The sequence below is a fragment of the Colobus angolensis genome, unplaced genomic scaffold (assembly GCF_000951035.1).
Source record: "Colobus angolensis palliatus isolate OR3802 unplaced genomic scaffold, Cang.pa_1.0 Scaffold72, whole genome shotgun sequence".
In the NCBI taxonomy this organism is placed as follows: Eukaryota; Metazoa; Chordata; class Mammalia; order Primates; family Cercopithecidae; genus Colobus; species Colobus angolensis.
In genome coordinates, this window is record NW_012120932.1 from 987,994 (window position 1) to 995,556 (window position 7,563).

General features: G+C 35.7%; 1 pseudogene; it reads right to left on the minus strand.

The window, feature by feature from the left end:
* Window positions 1-6,269: 6,269 nt before the first annotated feature.
* LOC105501480 lies at window positions 6,270-6,779 on the minus strand (annotated as a pseudogene).
* Between the last annotated feature and the right edge of the window lie 784 nt (window positions 6,780-7,563).

Here is a 7,563-nt window from a genome sequence, read left to right on the forward strand (position 1 = left end):
CTAACTTTTGGTTTTGTTGATCTTTTGTATGTTTTTTTGTATCTCAGTTTTGCTCAGTTCAGTTCTGATTTTGGTTATTTCTTTTCTTCTGCCAACTGTAGGGTTGATTTACTCTTGTTTTTCTGGCTCCTCTAGGTATGGTGCTAGGTTGTTGAGAGCTTTCTAACTTTCTGATATGGGCAATTAGTACCAAAAACTTTACTTTTAGCACCACTTTAGTTGTGTACCAGAGATTCTGGTACGTTCTATCTTTCTTCTCATTAGTTTCAAATAATTTTTTGATTTCAGCCTTAATTTTATTGTTTACCCAAAAGTAATGCAGAAACAGGTTGTTTAATTTCCATATAATTTTATGTTTTTGAGAGATCTTCTAGTACAGAATTTTTTTTTTTTTTTTTTTGAGATGGAGTCTCGCTTTGTTGCCCAGGCTGGAGTGCAGTGGGCGGATCTCAGCTCACTGCAAGCTCCGCCTGCCGGGTTTACGCCATTCTCCTGCCTCAGCCTCCCGAGTAGCTGGGACTACAGGCGCCCGCCACCTCGCCCGGCTAGTTTTTTTTGTATTTTTTAGTAGAGACGGGGTTTCACAGTGTTAGCCAGGATGGTCTCGATCTCCTGACCTTGTGATCCGCCCGTCTCGGCCTCCCAAAGTGCTGGGATTACAGGCTTGAGCCACTGCACCCGGCCCAGATTTTTATTTATATTGCACTGTGGTCCAAGCATGTTTTTGGTATGATTTCTGTTTTTTCTTTTTTAATTTTGTTAACAATTGCTCTATGACTGAGGGTGTGTTTGATTTATAATATTTGCCATCTGCAGGTCAGAAGAATGTATATTCTATTTTTCTTGTAGCTGTCTGTTAGGTTCTGTAGCTGTAGCTGTCTGTTAGGTCCATTTGGTCAACTGCTAACTTTACATCCTGCATGTCTTTGTTATTATTCTTTCTTTATGATTCATCCAATACTGTCAGTGGGGTGTTGAAGTGTTCAACTATTATTGTGTAATTATCTAAGCTTCTTCTTAAGTCTCTAAAATGTTTTTAATGATTCTTGATGCTGCAATGTTGACTGCGTATATATTTAGGATAGTTAAGTCTTGTTGAATTTAACCTTTATCATTATATAATGTTCTTTTTTGTATTTTTGGATTATTGGTGGTTTAAAGTCTGTTTTGTCTTTAATAACAATGGCATCCCCTTCTTTTTTTTTGTTTGTTTTTGTTTTCTGTGTACTTGGTAGATTTTTGTCCATCCCTTTACTTTGAGCCTATGGGCATCATTGCATGTGAAATAGGTCTCTTGAAGACAGCACACGATTGGATTTGCTTCTTTATCCAGCTTGCTACCTTGCACCTTTTAATTAGGGGCAGTTAGCACCTTTACATTCAAGGTTAATATTGGTATGTGAAATTTGCTCCTGTCATTGTGTTGTTAGCTAAGTATTATGTAGACCTGATTGTGTGGTTGCTTTGTAGTATCAATGGTCTATGTACCTAAGTGTGTTTTTATGGTGGCTGATAATGGTCTTTCATTTCCATGTTTAGCACTTCCTGAATCACCTTTTGCAAGGTAGGTCTATTGGTAACAAAGTCCCTTAGCATTTCCTGCAGTGAAAAGAATTTTATTCATATTTTGCTTCTGAAGCTTAGCTTGGCTGGATATGAAATTCATAGTTGGAATTTATTTTCTTTAAAAATACAGAATGTAGACCCTCAGTCTCTTCTGACTTTCAGGGTTTATGCTGAAAGGTGTTCTGTTAGCCTGATAAGGTTTGTAGATAACCTGCTCCTTCTCTCTAGCATCCTTTTATAGGTTTTCTTTTGTGTTGACCTTGGAGAATCTGATGACTACGTGTCTTGGGTCAAGTTCATGCCAGTGGGGGCCCATCTACAGAACCTTTCCAACAGTTAGGTGGGGTCAGTCAGTGAATGAGCTATGGTAGTAGCTGCTGGAAAGCACCCTAACTAAGCATCTGAAGCTGAGCTGCAAATGAGCACACCCAGCTAGGAACTAGGGAGAGGCCTACAGACTGGGGTCGCTCAGAACAGACTGTCACAATTGCACAGGCAAGAGAGCTCTGCTCTGTCCAAATTCACATAGGCTGAGTTCTGTCTCTGCTACCTCTCTAAGCATCTCACCCTGCCAGCTCAAATGTCCATGAGGGTTGAGGGGTCTCTTGCAGCTAGAATTCTGGAGCTCTGTGGTAACAGTGGGTCATTCCTTGACTATTTAACTCAACCCTTCCCTAGGAGCCACTGGGGACCAGGAATGAGTCCTGGTGCTTGTCAACCCTATGCAGGGTTCCCAGCTTTTCTTCCCCTTCAGCCTAGGGTCTGTATCCTCCCTCTGTCTGCTCCCAATGCCTTCCTTCCAAAGATCTGGACAGAGTGTGCCGGTTTATTGAGGGTCTTTTCCCTTAGGGGGAGATGCTCCTCCTGGCTGTGTCTAGTTGGCCATCTTGGCCAATTTTGATATTTTAATTATTTATACAGATATCATTATTTCCCTTCTTTGTGTTTGTATGTTACACTAGTTTTCTATCACTGCTGTAACTATAAATGTAGTAGCTTCAATCCATTTTCATTAACATTAAATTCTGTAGGACAGAAATCAGAGTAAGTTTGACTGGTTCCTCTTCTGTAAGTCTTACAAGGCCAAAATTAAGATATTGGCTCACCTGGGTTATTATCTGGGGAGAAATTTTCATCTAAGCTGTTTCATGTTGTTTGCAGGACTCAGTTTCTTGTGGCTGTGGGACTGAGGTCTTTATTTCCTTGCTGTCTGTCAGCAGGGAGCCTCTCTCAGCACTTAATGTTAGAGCTGCATTGCTGTTATATTGCCCTCTTCGTCTTCAAACCAGCAATAGCACGTCAAGTCCTTCTGGTGCTCAAATCTCTCTGACTTCTTCTTCTGCCACATTTCTTCTTCTTCTGGAAAGTTTTTCACTTTTAGGGGCTCAGAAGAAAAAGATCACATGTTGTACAATTTTATCTGCATAAAACATTAGAAAAATAAAATGCATAGTTATAGAAAGCAGATGGGGAGTTGCCTGGGCCACAGGTGGGTATTAAGATTGATTGAACAGGGATATAAGAGAACATTATGAGGTGATTGAAATCTTCTCTATTTTGATTATGTTAGAGATTAAATTATGTGTGCATTTGACAAAATTATTGAACTGTACACAAAAATGGGTTTAATTTATAAAATGCATCTTGTATTTCAATAAAGTTTGTTTCAAAAAATATAGTTCTCCATTGTTTAGATGAGCAATGTCAAGTTCAGTCATTTGTTTCAGGAGGTTTCTAAGAATATATTAGAGAAGAAAGGTAGCTGATTACTATGCTCTTTGTCTTATCTCTCTGCTGAGTCCCAGGAGAGAGAAAAGACACAAGAAAATCATTCTGAAAATTTGGAGTTCTGAGAGAAACAAATACCTGTACTAGATTATGCATTTCCTATGCCTTTCTGTCTAAAATTTGTCTTTTGAATGGTGCACTTAGAATAGCTTTTGTTCAGTTGTAGTGGCTTTTATGGCAAGAAATGCATAGCATTTTAAGATAAGAATAGCCTCTGAGAGGGTGAATTTCAACTCTTCATATGTGTTCTGAAAAATGTTTTACATTTTGTTCTAACTATAATATTCATGGGTTTCGTGGTCAATACAAATTTTGCCCCAGTAATTACCATGTTATATTTTATGAATTAACTCTTTCAGAAGATTTCCTTTGATTTGATGCTTACACTCTGTAGACACTGCTGTGAACAGATTTTTTTTTAACTTTTAAAATGTTAGTAAAACATATATAACATAAAATTTAACATTTTAACAAATTTTAAGTGTCAGTTTCAGTGACATTAAGTAAATTCACACTGTAGTGCAACCATCACCACTATCCATCTCTGGAACTTTTTATCTTCCCAAACTAAATTTCATACACATTAAACAATAACCTGCCAAGTCAGCTTCCCCCAGCTTCTGGCCATCACCATTCTACTTTATGTCTTCATGAATCTGTCTATTCTAGGCAGCTCAAATAAATGAAATCCTGCAATACTTTTTTCCTTTGTTGCTGGTTTATTTTACTTCATGTGATATCTTCAAACGTCATCCATGTTGAGGCATGTGTTAGAATTTTCTTTCTTTTTCAGGCCGAATAATATTTCACTCTGTGTACATACCACATTTCATTTATTTATTCATTCACTGATGGACTCTAGGATTGCTTCTCCCTTTTGGTTATTGTGAATAATGCTTCTATGATCATTGGTATACAAATCTCTGGCCCACCCCTGCTTTCAATTCTTTTGGGTCTACGTTCAGATATGGTATTGCTAGATCACATAGTAATGTTATGTTTAATTTTTTGATGAACAACCATTCAATTTTCCACAGTGGCTGCACCATTTTAGATTCCCACCAGCAATGCACAAGGGTTCCAACTTACTTACATCTTTGCCAACACTTGTTATTTTTTCTTGTTTTTGTGTGTATGTGTGTGTTTTTTAAAATATATCTTAGCCATTCTCATGGACAAGAAGTGATATCTCATTGTGGTTTTGATGTGCATAGCCCTAATGCAAATCCCTACTGATGTTATTAAGCACATTATCTTGTACTGGTTACTCATTTGTATATCTTCTTTGGAGAAATGTCTATTCATCCTTTAGGCCAGTTTTATATCAGTTTTGTTTTTGTTGCTACTGAGTTGTAAGAGTTTTAAAATATATTCTGGATAGTAATCCCTTATCACATATATGATTTACAAATATTTTATTATACTGTGTGGGTTGCCTTTTTACTCTGTTGCTTATAAGCTAATGCACAAAAGTTTTAAATTTTGATGAGTTAGCTTTTAATGGTCTAATTTTTTCAATTTTAACATTTTTTACATATGATTTTAGTGTCATATCCAAGAAATTTTAAACAATTTTAATTGAACTGAATATATGTACTCATATTCATATGAAAACTGAAATTTGTATATGTATATTCCATTCAATTAAAAATTATATGTGTTAAATGTAAATATATACTATAAAAATTATAATATATGAATAGCATATATACATATTATATATTTATATATAAAGGAATATGAAGCTATTTATCGACTGCTGTACACCATTATTTAAAATAAAGAAAATACAGCTGGATAACATTCTGATTATCACAAAGCTATTGTTTTCCTTGACTTTCTTGGCTTCTGCTAAACCAGTAACCCAAACGCTGAATAAAATGAGTCTACATGTAAGGAATGGGTTGGGTAAAGGAAATCACACGCAGGTCAATTGTTTACATTATACAAGTCTCTTCACCCATTTATGGCAGCAGGTCCTAAACTGCCTTTTCTAAACTTATCTGATTAGGTTTCCATGAGCCAAGGCTGAGACACTCCACAAAGCATGATGTTTTAGTCAATATAGCACAAGGATTACAGCTTTTTCTAAAGGAAAGTCTCATTCGAGGAATCTTTAAGTATGTCTATTTGACTAACACTTGCTTAGCCAATTAAAACAGCAAGATTTGTCTAGTTTCCTCATCTGAGTGAGGAGGTTGTTGGTAGTAATAAAAATCTTCCTTTTATAAATTTTGAAAACAAACAATCATATTTATATGAATATAGGTATAAATGTGTGTTTTGATGTGGATGATTTTAAATTGTCCAATTAATTATAGAATCATCTATGTAATCTGAAATATTACGACTTCAGGAAAAATTTCAATTTAACTTGAAGTGATTTATTTCTTAGGTTGCACAGAATTATGGCATCCCAGGACCATGGGCCTACCCATGGTTTTTGTTTCTGTGAAAGTTTAAAGAAAACCATGTACATTTGTATTTTAAGCATAAACACACAAAACAAAAACTCAGAATCGTTCTTTGGCATATGAGTTAAACACAAGTACTGATTGTATAATGACTAAGGAAGTTTCCCTCAACATTAAAAAAGCTGTTCCCTAGTGCAGAGGACAAAATATGCCATAGTATCAAATGTTCTTTTCTGATAAAGAAAGCAACTACAGAGAGTTTCATTTATTTGTTGAAAGTAACCAATGTGATTGATGCAAAAAAAAAATAAAAACAAAATCCCCTGACAAATCTCCCAATACTACTTTGAAAACAAACATATCAAACTTGGTTTTCATTATAATGTAGAGATTTCTTCACATTAGTAAATCAAAAACCAAGATCCAGTTTATATATATATATCATACATATGTAAAAAGCAATGCCAACAATTGTTTAGCTTCATCTTCTAGACAAGAATGTCAAGGCAATCGCTCTTCATAAGAAGCAATTAGAATTTGATGACTCATCGTGTTTGCCTCTTTTGCCTGCCGCAAGTCTGCCTCATTGTATATACATACACAAATCTCCCATTCCCAGAGAAACATCCATTCCCTGCTTCCCTCTGTAGCATTTTTTCTTTCTGGATCGTGACCTCTGGTGAATCCTCTTGGTTTGGCAGCAGCATCTCTTTCCTTTGATTTGCTGTCATCAGATTCACTGTCAGATAAACATTTCCTTTTTGTATCATCTTTTTCTTTGCCAGCTTTTTGAGAATTAAGAAATGTTTCAATTAACTCTAGACAATCTAAATGGTCTTCCGGTTCCCAAGTACTGTCAGCACTTGTAAATCCCTTCCACTTCTGGAAATACTCCAGCTTCCCATTTGCTATTTCCACCACACATTCTTCAGTCTCTGCATCTTTGACTTTTTTACTCTTCCCATTCTGCTACTTTCTAATTTTTTGCAATGTAGTTTTATTGGAGGTCATTTTTTATTGCAGGCTTGAAGAGCTATTCACTACCTCTGAGCTGCTCCAGTTTCCGGCCCTGCATGCCTCACATACATATGTTCTTATGCAGCATTGTAGAAAACATTTGAATTTCACTTGGCATAAATGTAAAACTTAGGAGTTAAGTCTCTCTGAATTATTTTCTAGACAGTCCAGGCAACATAAACTGTGTCATCTGATTTTAAATCAATCCTAAACTGAAACACTAGCGTTAACATTGGTAATGGCTGGCTAGGATGTAATTATCAAGATATATAGTCCAGAATGCATGATTAAGGTGTGTGTCTAAGTCATTATCAAAATATTGAGACAACATTAAATATATTCATAAAGAATTGAAAACCCTTAGGCATATGTTCATTCCTGTCATTCATGTTTAAATATCTTATTCCAGTTGACGAATGGTAAGTAAAGAAATTCCTTACAGCAAAATATGTTGACATACCTGAACACTGATGGAGTCTATTTAATGAAAGGCTTTGAATGTACTCACTATGGTCCCTTCCGGAGGAGACTCTTCTGTGTTTAGAGCATGAAAGCTGTGCCATCAACATGTCCCTTACCTTTCAAACATGCTAGGAAACAGTAATGGTGGCTTAACGTATTCAAAAGGATTAATTTATCAATATATATGCAGATTCACATATTCCTACTAAATCACTCTTTATCTTTCTCCTCATAATGCCTTTAATTTCCTTTAAAACCTATTAAACATTATTGCATCAGAGTTTACAACAATTATGTATTTTAGGCATATAATTTA